Consider the following 19,705-nt stretch of genomic DNA (forward strand, 5'->3'; position numbering starts at 1 on the left):
CACCAGTTGCACAAATTTCCAGTTCCTTTCCAACATGCTGGTATTAATACAGGTCCAGATTAGTTTAAGGATTGCCTGCTCCCATATGACCCTGCCTATAATTTAAGATCTGCATCAGAGATCCTGCTTATGTGCCTGCTGGTAAAATCATTTAGACTGGGAAACACATGGCACAGGGACTTCTTAGTGGTGGCCCTGCAGTTCTGAAACTCTCTTCCAGTTAACATACCCTTTCAGCTCTGGCATTCAATAAGATATTGTTGTCTTTCCTTAAAAGAATATTTGTGATCTAATTCAGCATCTCTTGTGCATTTGTTTGGATCCACCCAGTGCTTCAGAGAAGTTCTGTTGTTTTTATTTGTATGTTCCTTTGTGAGGGCTTGGCCCTGAAAAGTGACTAATACATAACTGGAGTAAAATGATGATTGCCTGCTAGAGGGTGTGGAGTTTAAGCTGAAGATTGCAGGGGAAGGGGTGGAGATGTGAATTATGAACTAGGTAAAGGTAAAGGTACCCCTGCCTGTACGGGCCAGTCGTGTCCGACTCTAGGGTTGCGCACTCATCTCGCTCAAGAGGCCGGGAGCCGACACCATCCGAAGACACTTCCAGGTCACGTGGCCAGCGTGACAAAGCTGCAACTGGCGAGCCAGCACCAGTGCCGCACACGGAAACGCCGTTTACCTTCCTGCTATAAAGCAGTACCTATTTATTTACTTGCACTTAGGGGTGCTTTCGAACTGCTAGGTGGGCAGGAGCTGGGACCGAACGACGGGAGCTCACCCCACCGCGGGGATTCGAACCGCCGACCTTATGATCAGCAAGTCCTAGGCACTGAGGTTTTACCCACAGCGCCACCCGCGTCCCATTATGAACTAGGTATTGCAATTAATATTCTGTGTCCTATTTTTAATGAATTGTCTTTGGGGTAATCTTAATTTATCACTCCCTCTCTTGATCATGTCACTAGTTTGGGTAGAATCTTTGTCTGCATGCGTGGTTGCATGGAGGAGAGTATACAAATAATGAAGTTATTGGTGCTGCAAACTGAGTGGGAAGAAACAGAGGCCTCACTTGTATTGTAATGCTAAGCCAAACTATGGGGCACAGCAAGAAAACTGTGGCAGTTCTGTTCCTCCCGCACTCCTGCTAATTATTGCCACATTTAAACCCAGATCCATGGTTTGTCTCCAGAAACAAGCCCCGAGTGATAAGCCAAGGGCAAATGTTGGTTATAACTCATGAGAACAAAATGAAATATAAACTTTTGTAGCTCTTGCACAGATTACCTTTCCTTGATGACTGGGAGGAAAATCCTAATTTTTCACGCTCTGGAACTGTTGCTAATAGCCTCGGTCCAGTATACCTGAAGGAGAGTCTCCACCCACATCGTTCTGCCACCCTCCTGGCGGTTCCCTCGCTGCGAGAAGCCAAGTTACAGGGAACCAGGCAAAGAGCCTTCTCGGTAGTGGCGCCCACCCTGTGGAATGACCTCGCACCAGATGTCAAAGAGAAAAATAACGACCAAACTTTTAGAAGACATCTGAAGGCAGCCCTGTTTAGGGAAGCTTTTAATGTTTAATAGACTATTGTATTTTAATATTCTGTTGGAAGCCACCCAGAGTGGCTGCGGAAACCCAGCCAGATGGACGGGGTATAAATAATAATAATAATAATAATAATAATAATAATAATAATAATAATTGCTATTTTGGGCACTGTATTGTGTTGGAAACCATTTTGCAGCCTAGGGGTAGCCCTGATGAGCTGGGACCAGTACCTTGACCCATTGTTGCCTGCTCCTGGCTCCACTAGGTTCTCAAGAGTGACTCTACGTTCATTTGCGAGATGTTGGGGAGTATGATTAGGAAAATAATGGCCCTGCTGGATGAGGCCAGTGGCCCATCTAGTTCAACATGCCATTCTCACAGTAGGCAACCGGACGTCTGAGCTCAGCAGGAGTTTCCCCTCCTGTGGTTTTCCATAAACTGGGATTCAGAAGCATCCTGCGTCTTACAGTGGAGGCAGAACATATATTTCAGGGTTATTAGCCATGGAGAGCCTTATCCTCCATTAATTTGTCTATTCCTCTTTCAAAGCCATCCAAATTGCTGGTCATCACTGCTTCTTGTCTATCCTGAAAGTGTCCAACAATCAGTTTCATTGGATGCCCAAAATGTCTGGTATTATGAGAGAGGGAGAAAAACTTCTCTTCATCCACTTTCTTCTTACTTGTCCCCCATTATTCTTCTTCTTCTTCTTCTTCTTCTTCTTCTTCTTCTTCTTCTTCTTCTTCTTCTTCTCCTTCTCCTTCTCCTTCTCCTTCTCCTTCTCCTTCTCCTTCTCCTTCTGAATGGTAAGGCTGGTTCTTCATTTAAGACATAAGCATTGTGGTTATGGATTGGGTGGGAAATTTCAAGGAGAAATAATCAGGGTGAATTGTGTAGATCTAGTAATGTATGCATGTGTGTGATTTGAACGGTATAGGGAGGGCAGCCTTTTCCATTATCCCACTTGCTCCCAGGAAAGAAACACATCACACAGCTGCCAATGGCCATCGCCAACTGAGAAGCCTGGATTACTCATTCCCAGGAGTCCACTAAAGATGTCTGAATGAGGGGGTTGAGCAGGATTCTTAAATCCAGGCTAAATTGCACTGAGGGCACATACTCAAGATTGCCTAAGAACAAACTAATGGCCTTCTTACACACGATTAGCTGCCCTTTTGTGCAAATAACCAGGGCGACTGAAAGGTGGGCTTCCTTGTTCTTTCTTTGGAAGTTTGCGTTTGGAAGAGTAATTCTAATTCCTTTTAATGGTTGTGAATCATCACCTGGGGGATGGGGGCCAATACAGATTAATCTTTGGTGATAGTGCTCTCTTCACAAGAAAGACCCATATGAAAAGATGAAATCTTTATAGACATTCCACTGTTTGTGATGTGCTTGATCATAAAGCAAAATGTTGAATGGGAAGTGTGAATTCCATATTGTACAAGAGCAGTGACGGCCAAACTTGGCCCTCCAGCTGTTTTGGGACTACAACTCCCATCATCCCTGACCACTGGTCCTGTTAGCTAGGGATGATGGGAGCTGTAGTCCCAAAACAGCTGGAGGGCCAAGTTTGGCCATCACTGTACTAGAGAAACGCTGTGTACAGCCAAGTATTCCCTCACTGTGCTGCCCCTCTCCACCCTCCTGCAAGTCATAGGGACTGAATGCAAAGAAGAACAAACTTCTTATGCATTTAAATATTTGCATAGAGCAAGGAACTTGAGCAGGCTCCTCATTTCTCACCACTCCATGAACATCTGAAGCTGCCTTACACTGAGTCTGACCGTTGATCCACCCAGCTCAGTATTGTTGACCCTGACTTGCAGCAGTACTTAAGGATTTCAAGCAGAAATCTTTCCAATTTTCCCCTTTCTAGAGACACTAGGGATTGAACCTGGGACCTTTTGTATGCAAAGCATGCACTGTACCACTAAGCTATGACCTTTCCCCAAGCTGTACTTGCTGAAAACCCTTCTTCCGCATAGCTTAATACTTTTCCATTTGAGTGTTAAAGTCAGAGAGGCACCATGTAATCCAAAATAACATTGCCACTTCAAGGGTTACTTTGTCATTCTTAAACCATGGCATTCAGTTCACACTGAAAAATTTGAAATTAATTGCTCCTGTTGCATATTTATCCATATCCATATACCACTCATTCCCTTTGATAATCAAAAGTTTGTCAGTAATCCTTCCTTACTGGCTTCCAAACCTTAAGAAGTGGAATACCAATGGTGCTTTCAGATTGTATTTAATCTAGGATTGCCAACTGACCAATGGAACTACCCTACCCTGCTCTTGTGCCTTGAACAGCAGTCTAATCAGCAAAGACAATCAGTCGAAACTTTCCACAGCGTGGAGACAAATATGATCAGCTGCTAATTTCTGCACATCAAAATCCTATTAAGGCTTTAATAATTGCAATTTTTTCCTTAGCAATACCTTATTTCCTCCTTGGATTGATGTGCAATATTTTGGAAGATTATAATAATGATAAAAGGTTAAAGAGGTACAGCTGCAGAGGCTTCCTGAAAAATTAGCAACCCTAATTTAATCAAAGACCTATGATCCTGTTGGTATCTTTTAAAAGAGACAGGCAATCAAATCGGAGGGTTCTCCTTGGCTAACTGGATATCAAGACACACAAATATTTCTTATTCTCTCAACATTTTCCATTTTTTTTAGAAGCTCTCAGAGTCTGCCGTGGAAAAGCTTTTCTGTGTCAAAAAGGAGCCACCTGAGCCTTGCCAGGAAGCTCAGCTGGCAACATCCACTCTCCTACTTAGCCCATTAGCTGGCAGATCAAAGGAGAGGGAAGGATTAGGTTGTGTGGATATGAAATGTATTTTAGAGTCTCACAAGAGAGAGAACTCAAGGAAGTTAATATCTTTTTAAATATCTATAAAACACAGAAACATTAAATCAGGATTTTGCACCATCGACCAATGCAGCAGTTGAGTAAGGTGGAATAGCCTACGCTGATTGGGTGAACTAGTTAATGCAGGCTTTCTCCTTACCCAGTGGGTTCCAGCCAGAAGTACAGAGAGCAGGTGCCTCCATAGGGAGTCTGCCAAGACAACTGCACTCAAAGGGAGAGTGGAGCTCAAGATGTAGTAGCTGGTAATTGAGTGCAAGGGGGTTCTTGCAATAAATCTATCTCTGCACTCCATTAATACGTCTGGTGCTTCACCTCTCCGGGGAGGCCAGCATCCTGTTTTATTCACTTCACATATTTCCCTAATTGGAATGCCATAACTGGTTGTTTCTGGGCTTGGGGCAAGCTCCTCGTTCTGTGCCCACCCAGCAGAAATTAGCACCAGGGACCACTGAAGGCAGGCTGTGGACTGTCAAAGATACTGCAGCAAAAATTGGAACGTTCTCTCTCCTCTGATAGATACGGAGCGAGTAAGTAAATAAATCATTTGCTGCCTGCCGCTGTCCAGGGTCACATATTTGCCTTCCTTCCTTCTAGCAGGATCAATGGTTGAATGAGTCTCACCGTGTTAGGCTAAAGGCACAAACAGGAGCACCGAGAGGCTGAATCTGTGCCATTCTGCCTTGACTCCTTCGCTAAGTCTCCCTGGCTCCTCATCTACCATTCTGGAAACACGGTTCATTCTTTTGTACTGAAAACGACACGTTACATAATGTCACATTCGTTTGGTAACTGACTCATATATTACAACACCTTTTTGCCCATTCTGTGTCCTTATCTAAATTCTATCTGGGACAAGTAGTTTTATTGCCCCATCCTAGTCATGCTACTATTTGGTGACTGCACCAGCATTATCTACCTGCAACTAGTTAGCACTTACTCTTTTTCCTTCTTGCAGAGAAACAGAATTTAAATGAAGAATTACCAGATTCTCCTTCTCTGGCTATTATTGTTATTGTTATCATCATCATCATCATCATCATCATTAAGTGGGTGAATGATGGCAAATTCAACAGCCTCACTTACAGAATGCCACTAGGTGAATTATCTGCTCTAAAATCCTTTATTTCCTTCAGATGAGAAAAGCAAACCTCAGCTCCTTATACAAGAGGAAGAGGCATTTGCCTGGCAATGAAATAATAATAATAATAATAATAATAATAATAATAATAATAATAATAATAATATGCCACTCATCTGACTGGGTTGCCACAGCCACTCTGGGCAGCTTCCAACAAAATATTAAAACACAAAAAAAAACTCTCTTCAGGTGTCTTCTAAAAGTCAGGTGTTTATTTCCCTGATATCTGAAGGCGAGGGCATTCCACAGGGTGGGAACCCCTACTGAGAAGGCCCTCTGCCTAGTTCCCTGTAGCTTCACTTCTCGCAATGAGGTAACTGCCAGAAGGCCCTCAGAGCTGGACCTCAGTATCTGGGCTGAACAATGGGGGTGGAGATGCTCCTTCAGGTATACAGGGCTGAGGCCGTTTAGGACTGTAAAGGTAAGCACTCACACTTTGAATTGCACTCAGAAATGTACCGGGGGCCAGTGCAGACAAGGTTGATGTCTGGCAAGCCTCTCTGATGAGGGTGTTTCATAGCCAGGGTGCCACCATATCCCAATACCAGTTGCTTGAAACCACAGGAAGGGAGAGGGTTTGTGTGCTCAGGTTTCCCACACGCATCTGATTGGCTACTGTGAAAACAGGATGCTGGACTAGATTAGTCATTGCCTGATCCAGCAGGCTCTTCTTAGGTTCTTAATTCGAGCTTCATGGGACTTTGCAGCCATATAACACAAGCTTCAGGGATTGCATTGAAAAAAAAGCATTCAGCCTCTTTGCTATCATGGATTGCAGGATTTGCTGTAACCCATGCTGCTTGTGGTTTCTCCACCCTATTGCAGAGGTACAGTGGCGTAGCATGGGGGGTGCACGGGGGGCCAGCCGCACCGGGCGCAACATCTGGGGGTTAGGGGGCGCAAATCCACGGGTTAGGGGGCGCAATCCACGGGTTAGGGGGCGCAAATTACTTGCCTTGCCCCGGGTGCTGACAACCCACGCTACGCCACTGCAGAGGTAGTTAGTGGGGAACTATAGCCAAGCCTTCATCACCAGTGCTGTTTGTGATTGTCGGTAGACAAGGTCCCTTTACCCCAGTGACCTCTTTCAGATGGAAAGAGCAGGCACATTTGTTTTTCTTCTCCAGGTGTTTTGCGTAGCAAGTGAAAGGTGTGTCCTTTTTACATGGGAAGGATTTAGAAATGTCAAATAGGAAACCTTGCTTAAAAAAAAAAACATTTGTGGCTGCTGGAGCAATAATAATCCCAGATAATTTGATCTGCAAAATCTTTCATTTTTGCCAATGTTGGGGTGGTGGTGGTTGTTATTTAAACCAATTGGATATTGCAGAGATGTGATAAAAGGACCATGTAATCCATGAAAAATCCTTGCTAAAAAGTCGCTTGCAACTTTCTTATTGAAGCTGCATGTGTCTGCTTGGAAACAGGAAATATTGATGGGAGAGGGTGAGATTCCTTCTACTTTGAGTGCCCTTGCCAAGTGAGGTACAGCAGGTGACTACCTTTTCAGTGATGGCAACTTGGCTATGGAATAACCTCCTCAGAGAGGCTTTCCTGACATCTACCTTTCAGTGCCACGCAAATGATGTTTTGTTTTGTTTTTGTTCAGCTGGTGAGGGCTCTGCCTTTGTTTTTCATTATGCGACTTAGCTCCCTTGTTTGAGACCTCTGAAGCTGTTTGCTGCTACCTTCAGATTGCAGTACCAGTTGTAGGGGGTGCTGATGAATATATATATTTCTACTTTATGGTGGCAGAACAGACTTTACTCCTTTCCAATTCCGTTCCGTTCACACATGAAAACAAGAGTAGAATAGCTTGTAATGGGGCTGACAGGTAGACAAGGTACATTTCCAGGCGACCCTTTGAAACCTTGATATTAGTGGGGTGTTGTGGTTTTTAAATCCCATTTATTTCTTTTTGGCAAGGAACCTCTCAAAGCGCCTCAAGTAATCCCTGTCAGTGGGAGAGAGGGAAGGGTGCAGTTTTTCAGCCTTCATAGGGATCGATGCCACCTAAATTGTCTGCTAGCTTGCCTGAAACAACACACATACACTTGTTTGAAAAGCAGCTGAAAAGCTCTAGCATTCCATTTGATTCATGAAACATCAAATCTACAATGAGTAAATCCTGGTCTTATTGCCACACCTTTTCCCTTTTCTCTGTCTGTATTAAAAGTATAAATGTAGGTTCTTAACTAAGCTTGCAGTCTAGTCACATGTATGGTATTGGGAGTAAGCCCCATTGAACAACCTAGTGGGCCATTCTTTCAACTAAATATGTCTAGGGTCAGACTGCACAAGTGACCAACATAAAGGTGTATCAACAAATGTGATTAGCAGTAAATTTAAGCTAGTTGTTCTATATATACTAGCCTCTCCTGTTCCTAAATTTCAGTGTAACTATTTAGTAGGAGAGAATACTTTCTACAAGTACCTGTATTCCACAGTGCACCTATTGCCAAAGAGGGGAATTTTTGTAGATCAGGTATTGGGGAGTCTTTGGCCCTCCAGATATTACTGAACTACAACTCCCATAATCCCTGGTTGTTGGCTGTGATTGCTGGGGCTGATGGGAGTTGTAGTTCAGCAGCATCCCCACACCTGCTGTAGATGTTTCAGTTGCAGATGCCTTCATCAGCACAACTTTTATACAGATGGCTTATCCATCAGAAGTGTTTCAGGAAAATAAGAAGTTCCCACCAGGAAGTAAGTTGAGGATACCTACGTTGGTGGCAAAAGTAAACTGTTTATGCTTTATGTAGGCTGAGCAAAGTACACCTCCCCCCCCCCCCCCACGATTTCAGTTCCCTTTTTCCATTGTATAGAAACTTGGTGAGATGTTCTAAGGTGAAAGCTGTTCAGGATATCCCTAATGTGTAAGACTGTTCTTTCCACCTTGTCTTTTGGCACACTGTAAGCAAAAACAAGATCTAAGTTGTACTTGATCAGAAGAGATGATGTTACAAGCGTCACGCTGTTCTGTAGCACTGAGCCATGCTATTGATCAAGGTGGAAGCTGGAGGGCAGAGTTCACCCATGAACTCATCAGCACCACTTCCTGCTGTATTGCACAATTCATATTATCTAGTGGTCCCCCAAGTATGGTCCAGAATTGAACATATACTCTTTTTTTTCTGGAGATTAAAGTGAATACCTGAAAGCTTATTCTATTCTTACTCACTGTCTACTGGGGACACCCTGGACTATGTTGTTAGAGGTTTATACGTAGGGATGTATGTTTTGAGAATAGCGTTGATTAATTTTGTTTTCAGGCTCTTGAGTACAAATGGACAGTTTCTTTTTCAGCAGTAAAGAAATGTCATTCTTATATAAACAAACCTTAATGGGAAGGTGTAGCTGAACATGTATTATTCCATGTTGAGAAAGGTCAGGTTAAGAGTAAAGTTCACAAGTCTTCCTATAGCTGTCACAGACACCAATAACCACTCATGGATTACAAATATACTTCAAAAATATATTCCAAAGTCTCTTGTATTCAGTATATGAAGCTCTGGGCTGGCTGCTTAACCACAAGCTGGTCTATAGTTGTATCTCCTGTTCAAAACATTCATTTTGCCCCTCTGGACATTCCCACTGACAACTTCCAAGTTCTTATTAGTGTTTTGGGAATTGGGGATCTTTTTTGCACATTCAGTGATCCTGCTGCAACTCTCTAGTGGGATGATGACCCTTTGGGTGGCCTTAGGGAAATTGTTTGAGGCAGTCCATACAGTCCGACGCTATTGCCCACCCGGAAATGACAATGGTGAAAAGAATCTTCTGCTGTCTATGGTGCAAGAAAAACAAGACCTCATGGAGGAGTTGTGGATTAGTATGGTAGAACATTTTCAGGGCCCACCATATTTTCTGAGTTTTTTAAAAAGACACTAGTACTGATTTTTATATTGTGTTTTTATATTGTTGTAACCCATTCTGGGAACGTATGGTGAAGGGTATGTAGGAAATCCAATAAATAATAATATTAAATAATAAGAATCCATGAAAATAATGGAAGTATGCTAGCATTTATTTTTAAATGAATGAATGAATTTATATACCGCCTTCGGGGGGGGGGACAAACAAAAACAAAACACAGCAGGTGATGTACAGCATCATAAAAAGCCTTTGAAAGCATTACAGTACTGAGCAAGCATGAAAATAACTGGAAAATAAAATGACTTTATTTTCAGTAAAACGTGTAAGCACACTACATTTTATTATGTGACTGGAGGACCAGAGAGCTATTTCATGTCAATGAGTTGATGCCCTTCTTACCCACTTGAGGATAGGAATATAAGAATCTGCCTTACACAGAGCCAAACCATTGGTCCATGTAGCTCAGCATCACTTAAGCTGAGTGGCAGTGGCTCTCCAGGGTTTCAGGGAAGAGTCTTTTCCAGCCCTACCTGGTGGTACCAGGGGTTATACTTGGGACATTCTGCCTTCAAAGCAGATGCTCTACCATTGAGCTCTTCCCATAAGGTTATTTGTTAGGTCCCAGTTCTGTATTCCTACATAAGCAGCCTGAAAAATAAATGGAATTTTATATGCCCCTGCGCTCTTGGTTTTAGGGAGGTTCTTATGCCAAAGAGAAACTCTTTTTCAAGAGAAACAGCACTCTCCTTGGTCAAAATGGAGTTTCCATACAGGACTTTAATGGGTGTGACCCCAGCCCACATTTAGGAGCTCCAAGGCTTAATTTGAGGTGCATATAGAATTCAGTTCCTTATTCAGACTGCTCATGCAGCAGTGCTTTGAACTTTTTAAATAAGGAGTTGGAAATTAGCAACCAACTCCAGCCTCCTCTATCCTGCTGACATCCAAGTTCTCAATTATGGAGCTTCTCAGTTTTGCACCCCCTTGGCTCAGTGCCCTATGGGGGGGAACCACCCACACCACCCTAAATCCAACATGGGTTACCTAGTTAGATTGAGAAGGCGGTGTGCCACTAAGGGCACTATCACACAGAAAGCTTATCTTGTGCTATTTGTGTGTGCATATGAATCTGGTTCACGACATCAAGAAATGGTAATTCCTTCTAGTCAATTCAGAGCCTGTCAATTTAGTGTTTTTATTTCCAGTCAGTAAATATATTCAAAGTCCATTAAAACTGGAGCAAATGTTTTATCGTGTCCCTGGAAACGCTTTCTAAAAACTACCTGGTTCACACATAACCCTAAACCAAACACTAAGCTTTGGTGGGAATATGGGAGTGCGTGGCCTCTAGAAGTAAAGATCATGGCTCCATCTCTGGTCCTGCTGCTGCAAGCTAAGCCATAGTTTGGTTCTGCTTAGCATGTCATCCGGACCCGACCTTGTGGTTTGGCTTGCTCCAGTCAACTTACAAGCTGTAACCAAGGTTTGCAGCTTGTGTTTGCTTTTTTAGGAGAGGGCACTAAATGGCCACACTCTCCAGGAATGTGGAACAACATAGGCCAAAGGTTGACTTACCATGATGTGCGAAACAACCAACCACGCCTCCAGTTCTACTAAGCTCTTAGGCTCTGCCCAAATCATAGGTTTCTGCTTTGTTCTCTGGCTTATTCTGAACTGGAAGTGTGGCAACCAGTACCCTAAAGGAAAAAGTACAGCATTGTCTGCTACTTTAAGCAACACTTGGCTACACCTGGGCAGCGCCATCTCTGCTAGCCCAGTTGATGTGGGATAGCATCCTTGGAATCTCTAGCTGTTGTGAACAACCAACCCCACAGCGATACAGAAATTGTTTCATCGTGTCGCTGTTCAGAGTTCTTGTATCTTAAAACAGTTGAACAGATAGCAATTTCCCAAAGCTATTTTGGGAGGCAGGGGGAGTTGAGGGGAGGGGGGATGATGCATCTGTAAGTATTTTGAAGCAGAAGATGCCCCTGTTTAAAGAAATCATTCTTAAAGAATCCAGCAGTGACAGCTGCTTCATTTTAAGATGAGTCAGAGAAATGTGTTGTAATTCAGACACTTTTCCAAGAAATGTAGACATTTCCCCAACAAACAAAACAGAAATTATACAAAAACCAGGATTGCTGCTGCTCTAGGCATATGAAATGAAATTTCTCACTTTTCATATGTGGACCTCATTTTTAATGCATATATCCTTGGCTGAACCAGTGTTTCAGGGATTGCTCTTGGGGATTGAATTTGAGTCTTCTTCAAGCACCTGATTCAACATGCATGCTTAAGATCACTTGATGTGGATGACCTCCTTACACTTCTCAGAACAACTTGATCTCACCGTCTTGTAAATTCTAGAAAGTAGTGACAGGAAGGGAACCTCCCTTCCCCCTTTCTGAACCTTTCACCCTTTCCTATGATCACAAGTCACAAGCAGTGTTTAAATTTTCAATTCATTTTTAGAAACTGATCTGAGATTGATATATAAATAAACACTTCAGCTACAACTGAATTTTGTTAGTGTCTAAGAGATTATCGTGATAATGATGTCATGGAATGACATCTGGGGAACTGTGAACCAACTATAAGCAGATCTTTGAGAAAGTACTAGGCCTGTGAATATTAGATCCTCAGATAACGGGCATTGGAAGTGGTTTCCAATAAATGAAAGCAGGAGCTTTCATTTATTGGAAAGCACCACTATAGGAGTTGCCTATATATCCCAAAGCACCACTACAGGAGTTGCCTTGTGATTCTTCATGTGAATGAACCAGTAAGCATGTAAGTGGATGCAGAAGCAGCAACTGAAAAGGAGCACCAGAAAGATCAAGAGTGGAGCAAAATTACAAGAAGCCAAGATGCCTGCAGATGTAGATGACTTTAATTTCTGTTATATTAAAGTGTATTAGAACTAATCAAATGTGAACCACTACCTTTTTCCTTTTTTCACTGTTGCGCCATATATTGAGCCCACATTCACCCAGGGCAAGGGCTCTCCCCCATCTCCTGGGAAAATAAACAGTTTCTGTTGGGATTCCTGGAAAATACTGCACAAAGTGTATATGCTTTCAGCAGAAATGGAAATTTATAGTAGTGTTTGTTTATAGCAAGAGAAATGTAGTTAATTATTCCAAAATAATTAACAAGGAATACAAAAGTGAAATCATGTACACGCAGTAGGCTAGTGTCATAGTACTCTTGGATTACTTGTTGATTCATTTTTTAGGGAATTGTAGCTTGAGAAGCAAAATGGATTATGTATGCATTCATGTGGCCTTTTATCAGTCATTGTAGCTTAATGTGGTTAGAATTTGGGGTGGTAGAGTGCATGCGTGTGATCTAAGGTGGATAATGTGCGGACCTGGAATTAAATTCCAGCTGCTCAAAAGGTCGCAACCTGCAAACAGCCTGAGGGTACGTAGCCCACAGCCTTCAAGAGATTATTCTGCAGTAAATGATCAGCTTAAATGCCCCCAAACTAAGTCTTTTGCAGCACAGAGCAAAGAACCTTTGGTTCTCTATGAGCAAAACTGGAAAATGAGAATGAACGAACATTGGACAGTTAGAAGGCAAAATTGAAAAGCCTGTTGTATTAACCTGACATTTTCACATTAGGCTCCCTGAAAGAGGAACACACACACACACAATGAACATTACCAAGGTGCATGCAATGTTTTGCTCATTTATTCTGCAGCCTTGATATTGTGCTGAGGACTTGGTTCAATATTCAGTGCTATGTAATCATATTAAATGGTAATGCAATCAAGCTTGCATTTGTCTATGGTGTGCACAGCTATGGTCCACAGGTGCCCTGTTGTTGCAGAGATGAGGCGCAAGGACAGTCTAGTACCCAACAGTGGAAGTGAGACTGCTAAGGCCACCCCTTTCCTTCCCTTCTGCCAGCAAGGAGATGGGGGGCGGCGATTCTTCTTTAGCTGTACAAATGTTCCTCCAAGCCAGTGGCGTAGCGTGGGTTGTCAGCACCCGGGGCAAGGCAAGTAATTTGCGCCGCCTAACCCGTGGATTTGCGCCCCCTAACCCTAACCCCCAGATGTTGCGCCAGGTGCGGCCGGCCCCCCCTGCACCCCCCACGCTACGCCACTGCTCCAAGCTTTAGAGACTGGTCGAGATGAAAGTCCAATAAGTAAGGGAAAGTTGAGGGAAAGCAGGATTGCTAGCCTAGGAAGTTCGGGGCAAAGTAGATGGGTAGAAAGCAGAGGGGCTCGGGTCGATGTGGGCGGCTTCTGGTGGAGGGTGACTGACAAGTAGAGCCGGTGACCTGAATATGGAAGATCTCCCATGGGGACTGGATGCAACAAAGGAAGAGGCGCTCGAATGGAAGAGAAGGAGGAGGAGGAGGGTGCTGTTGGTGGCCGACCAAGGTGACGGCTAGTCCGTTGTGTGACAGGGCGAGAAAGAGCCACGGGAAGAGGAGGGAGAGAATTTGGGGGGCGGACGGAGCCGGGCTAAATAAACTTCTTCGAGGCGTTTCTCTTCCCCGCGAGGAAAGCCGCGTGGGGAAGCACGAGGGGTGGCCGAAGCGAGGAGGGAAGGCGCCCCCGCCCCGCTCACGTCCAGGGGAGGATGGGAAAAGCAGATGGGGACTTGGGCAGGCGGGAAAAGAGCCATGGGGCGGACTGGAGGCGCGACGGGGCTGCCGAGAAGACAGGTTGGGCGGTGGGGGGCGGGGCGCGCGCGGAGGATGCTGCCGCTCGCGTGGGGACGCCCCTCCCCCGGCTGGGCGGCCGTGGCCATGCCGTGTCCGCTGGGAGCCGCCCGCCTCGCCTGCCTGCCTTGCCTTGCAAGCTGCGCTGGGACCTGGCTGGGGCGGGTGGTTGGTGCGGAGATTGGCTAGCGGGGGCGGGCCAGGTGCCTGGCGATTGGCGGGCGCTTCGGAGCGGACGGCGCTGGCGAGGGCGTCGATTGGCTGCCGACGAGGAAGCAGGAAGGGAGGACGGAGCCTGAGCGGAGCAAGGGGCTCGCTGCTGCCGCTGCTGCTTTCGGGGAGTTAGAGCACATCGGCGGCGGGCGCGGAGGCGGCGGCAGCAGCAGCGGAGCAGCGGTAGCGGCAGGACGGCAGCCGAGCCTTCCTCGGCCGAGGGAGCGGCGGGAGCGGGAGCCGCGGCGGGAGCAGGAGAAGCAGCAGCAGCAGCAGCCGCCGCCCCCTCCTCCGGCCTTGAGCGCGCGGGCCCCAGAAGGGGGCGCGCCTCCAGTCCCCATCCCGCAGCCGGGCGGCTACGCGGCGGCGGCGGCGAAGGAGGAGGAGGAGGCGGCGCTGACGCAGCAGCGTGGAGCCCGGGACTCGGGCGCCCCGGGGCGTTCCAGCCGCCGGATTCCAGCCCGGCCGGGGCCTCCGCCTGCCCTGGGTGGGCCCGCTTGAGCCGAACGGCGCCGGCAAAGACGACGGAGGAGCAGCAACCCGCCAGCGCCCCGGTGAGTGCGAGCGAGCCAGCGAGTTCGGCGTCAGCCCGTCAATCTGCACCGGCCGGCCGGCAGCGCGATGGGGCTCCGCCCGCCGACGCCGCCAGCCTCGCGAGCCCCACAAGCCGGAGGCGGCGACGGCGGCGGCGGCGGCGCTGCTTGGAAGGGCGCAGCGTCGAGGAACTTGCCGGGCGGGTGATGGGAACAGGTGCCGCCGGGGAAGCGGGGGGCGGAGGGGGGCGCGGCTCTTGCGGGACGAGTCGGCGCGCAGCTTTCAGCCGGGGGCCACCGGGAACTTTCTGCTGGGATCCGGCTGGTGCCGGCACGGGGCCCTGGAGTGGCGGGCGGGCGGGAGGGCGATCCGTGGCGGTCTTCAGGCAGCGTGTCCCTCCGGGCGCCTCAGCCCGCTTCCCTGATCTTCCTCGTGTCACGGTGGGTGGGTGGGTGGGTGGTTTGCTGGCTGCGGTTCCAGTAGCAGCCGCCGCCGCCGCCGCCGCTCCCCTGCAACCTCCTCCTCTCCCTCTCCAGTGTGTGTGTCGCCGGGGGCCTGCCTTGTCGCTGGGGGTGGGCGGCGATCCCCCTTCCCCGAAGGGCGCCGTGGCCCTGGGGCTGGTCCTCTGCCCGAGCTGAAGGACACTCCGGGCTGCTCCCGTCTCTCCCCGCCCATCACCCGGCCGCCGGAGAGCAGGGAGGAAATGGCCCCCGGTGGCAGGTGGGCTGAGCTCTGGCAACGACTCCCCGGTGGCCCACTTGGATCATGCGAGCGAGGGTCAGGCTGCCGCTTCGCTTCCTGGGATTAGCTTTAAGGTCTAAAGTTATGTAATAAAGCCATTTAACTTTTACATCGACGATCGAGAAAACAACACCCCCTTTCCCCCTCCCGATTCATCTGGGGGAAAGGCAGGAACTGAACCCATGGGAGACCACGTGAAGGGCCTCCTTGGCGCTCGCGCTCTCTCTCTCTCTTTCCTTCCCCCCTTCCTAATTTTGTCCCCTGCCTCTTGGAAAACGACATTGTCACCCAGTCTTGTTTCTTAGTTGGGAGAGGGCTGCTGTGTCTATCCGAGGCACCTTTTGGGATAAACCAGACACAGAGACAGATGTCCTGTTTAAAATGGGCTGTAAAAGACAAAGACGCATGCAACACTCTCTCTTTCTCGTGAGGGGTCTTTTGGAACAGGAACTTGGAACCGAGCGCCAGAACAGAAGCGATCAAACCGAAGAGGGTTTAAAAAAAGAAAGTGGTGTGGGAAAGAGGCATCGGAAACTGAATCTTGATGGGTTTTCTCTAGAAAGATCAAGGCACTTAATAACTTGACACTGTCTCAAGAGACATGCCTCAGTGAGGCAAAGTAAAGTTACTGATTTGCTGTGATATTTGAAAGCTGCCATCAAAATAGTGGAAGATGTTTGTGAGGTGGTAGCAAAAACAAAGGGAGCCAAGCGAATGTATTACTTGTTCCTGGAGATAATTATTTTGTAATTGTTAATAGTTTAGGGAATATAAATATTTGTTTTGTGTGGTATTTCTCTATTTATCACAACATGGAGGTGTAGTGTTTGCATAGGCGAAAATCAGATGTACATTTTTGAGTGCATTGGCTATCAAATTTGGAATCTTCTTCCCTTCCAGTAAGGAGTACTGGAATGTACTTTATCACCATTCACAAGCTCATTCTTCTCCTGTTTTAAATGTCACCCCTTGCACTTAGGGAGAAGATGCTAACACCAGTTTTCACACCCTCCTCATGTCCTAAGAGTAGCAAGAGAGTGTACGTAAGAAGTCCCCTTCCCTTCCTTGTCTGACAGTTGCAACAGAGAGCGAACAAATGGGTACCCAGAATGAAATCCACATCAGTGTTTCTGACAGGTTATCTTCCCTCCCACCGTAGCCTTCTGAATAGGCAGGAATGGGTGGAGAACTGAAATGGTGCAGTTGATGGAACATTTCTGTTTGCAGGTGATGTGCAAAATTGTGGGAAGGTTAAAATATGATTGGTTAGCCATCCAAAATGTATATCTCCAGCCTGTTTAAAAACCTTTTACAGGCTCATTTTAAAACTTCATTTATTTTAAAAACAGAAAAGAGGATTGAAGTAGTATTGCGAAAATTATCTTTAGGGGTTCTTGTGGTACTTCATGAGTGTTCTAAAAATGTTTGGTAACAGCATTAAATTAATCTTGTACTCAGATTGTAGCAACTCAGTGTTGCATGTTGGATGAATGTTTTGTGAATAGTGTGTATGTCACTCCTCCCTATGCATAACTACAGTGTGGAACATCATGCATTCTGTTTCATTATGTAGACCACATGTTCACACATCTGACTTGAGCTTCTAAAATCTGGAAGCTGTGTTTACGTAGAAGAATAATGTTAGGATTAGGAAAGTACCTTTCTGTTTTTATTTCCAAGTTAAGGTTTCTTGTCATATGTGTAGAGGAATAAAGTTAAGAGTCAGTTGACACTGATTTCCATTTGTTTCTATCTGTATGGAAAACAAAACCGGTTGCTTGTGTTGCTTTCTGTAGTAAAATGTGAAAGTAACTTCAGGCGATCAGCTCTTGCTCCTTTCCGGATGCTTCTGACTTTATGAGATTAGCCAGTTCTAGATGGATCATTACGTTTTATTTATTTAGATACGTAGCCTGACTAATCCTTAAGGCATGTAACATTTCCTTATTACATCGACTTTTGTTAATTTCCATTTTGTAAGAAATTGATCCAAGGCAGATGCCTGAGATCACCTGGTGAATCTATGGATAAACCGTGGCTTGAGTTTTGGTTTCACTGCCTGCCCTTCTTTCCAAATTATCTATGTGTAAAGCTCTTGCCTACAGGGCATTTGCAAGCTGCTAGATGTGTTCTGTAGATTGGATTGAGATCCAGAGTACTGGTTTCAAGTAGGTGGCGCAATGCTAAATTTTCCTTCTGACATTCCAAAGGGACTTTTACAGAGTGCTTGAGGAATTCATGCATTTGAAAGAATCTCTGGCATCATAATAAATCAGAATATTTGCTGGTTCAAGAATCTTGCTTGTATCGTGTTTGTAAGCTGATCTAGTGCATGCTTCTCTTCAAGGATATATGCTGACTTTTTCATTTGCTTAGTGTGTTTTTTAAGTTATATTGTTTGATTTTTACTCATCTAATATTTGATTACAGTTAGAATATGAAGCACCTTGCCACACGGGGCGGGAAGTACCTGGTCTAAAGGAATTTTCTAGTGCTGATATCTCAGCTCAGCACTTTTTTAGTGTTAGAAATGCAGTAGTTTCTCTGTTGGACATCGAGGGGGCTTTGTCCATGTTTGCTTAAAGTCAGATGAACCGGACAAAAGTGAAAGGTGAGAATAGGTATCAGCATGCAGCAGTGAAGATGGGCTGGAACAGGATTACCTGTTAAGCATCCAAATGAAGATCGAGGAGAACATTGTGAATATTGAATATAATTTCAGTATAAAGCAGGCAGGAAAAGCTGTACAAGCTGCACCATCGTACATATACATTGAATAAGTGTGAAATACGTTAAAAAGGGTAGGAGGATTTGCAGTGTCTTTGGCCATTTGCGAACTTTGGGAAAGAGTAAGCCCCAACATTAAATTACTGAAATCTTCTTTCTTAACGTGTATGCTAATAGTGTCGTGCTGTGTTGCACTTCTGGAAAAGTTAGATGTCGCCTATCCTATGTCCCCAGCTCCAAACAGGATGAACAGAAGTCCTTGTTAGAGATGGGTTTCTCGTCTTAGTCAAGTGTGTAAATCAGTCATAGAAAACAAGGTTTGAAGGGATCCTTGCAGGTAGTCTCTTGTATGTACCGGGCCCCAGACTGGAATTCTTGCCTGCATTAATAATCATCTCAAAATAGAAGGGAAGTGGATTTTATTTATTAAAATACTTTTATTCTTCACTCTACTTTCTGTTAATGAGTATTTAAAGGTGCTAACAACGTTCTGCTATTTTTAATCAAAACTACTGGCCCTGAAGAAATAGCCCAGCGTAAAATCATCATCATGAAAGAGAAGAGCACAGAGTCATGGACCAGAGCCTTGCTGAGCAGTATCATTTTTCATGAAATGCCAAAGCAGAATCAAAGAGAGGGCTGGATGTTCAAGCGTTTAGATCATTCTGAAGTCTAGAAGCCAAAACAGTAGCCTTGCACTGTTTACCTATCAACTGCATTTTAGTCAGTGGATTGTGGAACAGGGCTTGAAGACTTACTACAGTCGTAGCTTGGATCCCGAATGCCCTGGAACTCAGACGTTTTGGCTCCCGAATGCTGCAAACCCGGAAGTGATTGTTCTGGTTTGGTTTGCGAATGTTCTTTTGGAACCTGAACGTTTGACAGGGCTTCCGCGGCTTCTGATTGGCTGCAGGAGCTTTTGAACATTTTGGAAGTTGAACAGACTTCCAGAACGGATTCCATTCGACTTCCAAGGTACGACTGTATTTATAATGTGCATTTTCAATGCCTATTCAAATAATTTTGAATGCATATTTCTGCAATCTTTTATAACTTCCTGTCCTGCAAGGTAGGTCAATACAGTGGTACCTTGGGTTAATTCGTTCTGGAGGTCCGTTCTTAACCTGAAACTGTTCTTAACTTGAAGCACCACTTTAACTAACGGGGCCTGCTGCGCCGCCACCGCCCGATTTCTGTTCTCATCCTGAAGCAAAGTTCTTAACCTGAGGTACTATTTCTGGGTTAGTGGAGCCTGTAACCTGAAGCGTCTGTAACCTGAGGTACCACTGTATTGTTATGACCATATTGCAGATGGGGTGGGTGGGTGGAGGCTGTGAGGACCAAGGACCTCCGAGTTCACACTCCTCAGC

At 45.6% G+C, this 19,705-nt stretch overlaps 1 protein-coding gene and 1 long non-coding RNA gene across 3 annotated transcripts in view; both read left to right on the plus strand.

Moving 5' to 3' along the window:
• Positions 1-19,705, plus strand: part of LOC310847695 — a 198,467-nt gene that overhangs the window by 7,504 nt on the left and 171,258 nt on the right. The window lies entirely within an intron of this gene.
• The window catches only part of BAHD1 (bromo adjacent homology domain containing 1), a 64,623-nt gene continuing 59,327 nt past the window's right edge, over positions 14,410-19,705 (plus strand). For both annotated transcript variants that reach the window (XR_014565658.1, XM_083744510.1), the window contains exon 1: positions 14,410-14,887. The gene's annotated coding sequence lies outside the window, so the exon portion shown is untranslated. The remainder of the gene's footprint in view (positions 14,888-19,705) is intronic.

This window comes from Podarcis gaigeae, assembly GCF_964106915.1.
Source record: "Podarcis gaigeae genome assembly, chromosome: 1".
NCBI lineage: Eukaryota > Metazoa > Chordata > Lepidosauria > Squamata > Lacertidae > Podarcis > Podarcis gaigeae.